Here is a 2,500-nt window from a genome sequence, read left to right as displayed (position 1 = left end):
TGCTCCGAATGCCCTAGATGCTGACGCTATTCGGGACCGAGTGTCCACTGCGGTGCGGCCACCAGTATGGATGATGGAGCCTAGGTAGCGAAAGTCATGCACATTCTCGACAATTTCCCCGCCAAACACCAATGGACGACGATCCTCCGGAGAAATGCCGAAGCCGACCGCCATTACTTTGGTTTTTGATAGGTTGATGGTGAGGCCGAAGCGAGTTGCGACGTCCATGAACCGGCTGAGCGCAAGTGTGGCACCATGGTGAGTTGTAGCAATAAGTGCCGAATCATCTGCGAATTGACAGTCACGATGGATGTTGATTGTGTCAGTCTTCTGGCGTTTGAAAAGGAGAGACGGTCCAGAGTTAGAGGAGACGGGAAGTCCAATCTCAGGTATGTCCGCAACCTCACGCTGCCACAGCTGGAATACTGCCCACATGAATATATTGAACAATACTGGGGCCATACAACAACCTTGTCGAAGGCCATTTTGCACCTCAATAGGCTCGGCCTCGATGCCCGGGATCGACAGGTTTGCAGACATAGAGGTATGAAATGAGCTGATAATGGTAACCAGCTTGTCAGGTACGCCCGCCTTCCGGAGAATTTCCCACATGCACTTACGGGTGACGGAATCATAGGCCTTCCGTAGATCAACAAAAACCATGAAACCAGAGCAGCGATGTTCATATAGTTTCTCAGATATTTGTCTCACTGCGAAGATCATGTCCGCACAAGATCTGCCTTTGCGGAATCCACACTGCGTGTCTGGTAGGATGTCTTCCGCGAGCCGCTGCAATCTTGTCTGGACGAGGCCAGCAACAGCCTTTCCTACCACCTCCAGAAGAGCGATGCCCCTCCAATTGTCACAGCTGGATAGATTTCCTTTTTTTGGTATCGGGACAAGCTGGCAGTCCACCCACTCCTGGGGCACCCGCTCTGCATTCCACACTGTCTGGACAAGGTCTAGTAGTGCCATCATGAGGCCATCCCCACCAGCCTTCAGCAGTTCCGGTAAGATTCCAGAGCCTCCTGCTGCTTTTCCGTTCCGTAGTCGGCGCACAGCCTGCCTAAGCTCTTCCAGAGTAGGTGGATCGGCGAGGTCTTCACACACTTCCTGTTGCTCAATGGTGGCAACAGTCGCAGGTTCATACGAGGTTGGAACATTGTAAACCTTGGAGAAGTGACGGTGCCATGTGCGGCCCTGATCCGCCGGTGAATTACAGACATTTCCGTTCTCGTCCCGCACAGCGACTGCAGTTACACCCACAAGCCCTCGCCGAGCCGTCTGCATGGTCTTGATACCGGCCCAAATGCGCGCCGAGTCAAAGCGCCCCTTCTCAGTACGTTGTGCCATGGCAGCAAACCAATCATTCTTCGCAGCTCGGGTGGCAGCGCGAGCCCTCGTGCGCGCAACACGGTAGCGCGAATACTCTTCCTGATTCCGGCCACTAGTGATCCATGTTCGATAGCATGCATTGCGCGCGTCCAGCAGTGGCCGCAGCCCGTCCTGGCTTTCCGTAAACCAATCAGGCTGCCGTCTCCTCTGATGACCGAGAGTGTCCGCAGCTGCCGCCGTCACCACGTCCCGCATCGCATTCCATTTCTCGTCTACCGTTTCCGCGTCCGCCACTGCATCAATCTTGGCATTGATGTTTTCCTGGTAGTCGTCAACCTTCCTCCGGTGGTTTCCCTCAGCATCTGTCGAAACCACTGCGGGCAGATTATGCACTGCAAATCGTACTCTCTTTGTGGATTTCCGCGGTTTCCACAAGACCCTGCCGAGCCTAAACCTGGCGGCAACAAGACTATGGTCGCTCCCACATTCTGCCGAGCGAATAACCTGAGCATCAGTGCACCAGTGCCGGCTCCCTTGCGCTGTGATGATGAAGTCAATACAATGGACATGTTTAGTTCTGGGATGCTGCCAAGTGCCTTTCAATTCCTGCTTTTTCCTGAACCAGGTGTTCGCGATCCAGCATTGATGCATTGCCAGAAACTGAAGTAGCTCCTCTCCAGACGAATTCAGGCAGCCCAAGCCATGTGAGCCACGCACAGCGCTCCAATCATCACCTGGCTCTCCAGACCCCACTCTGGCATTGAAATCTCCAAGTAGAACAAATTTATCTGTGCACGGTATTGAGTTGAGTACTCCCTGCAGAGAGTCATAAAACGCATCCTTTTCACAGCGCTTACTGTTGAATGTTGGCGCATAAGCTGTAACCAGCGACATCCATTCAACCTCTCCACTCGCCAGATCAAACTTCAAGCGTATGGACAACAACCGAGCGGATACTGCGACGAGTTGACAACCCCCTTCGCGCCAGGCCCGAAGCGCATTTCCCCTCAGCACAAACGCAACGCCCTCACCTCGCCGTCTGGACGCTCCTTCCCCAGGCACAGGCCGACCCGAAGCAATGACCATTGCTCCGTGGACTTGATAGTTTTCCTGACCAAACCAGTGGGTCTCTTGAAGAGCAGCGGCGTCCATCTCCAAGCGTTCC

At 54.1% G+C, this 2,500-nt stretch overlaps 1 protein-coding gene across 1 annotated transcript in view; it reads left to right on the top strand.

Moving 5' to 3' along the window:
- Positions 1 to 2,500, top strand: part of LOC135823248 (fibropellin-1-like) — a 33,645-nt gene that overhangs the window by 7,277 nt on the left and 23,868 nt on the right. The gene's annotated exons all lie outside the window — the stretch shown is intronic.

Source organism: Sycon ciliatum, chromosome 8 (genome assembly GCF_964019385.1).
Source record: "Sycon ciliatum chromosome 8, ocSycCili1.1, whole genome shotgun sequence".
NCBI classification, from domain to species: Eukaryota; Metazoa; Porifera; class Calcarea; order Leucosolenida; family Sycettidae; genus Sycon; species Sycon ciliatum.
Note: the sequence above shows the minus strand (reverse complement) of the source record. Positions and strands in the feature narration are given on the sequence as shown.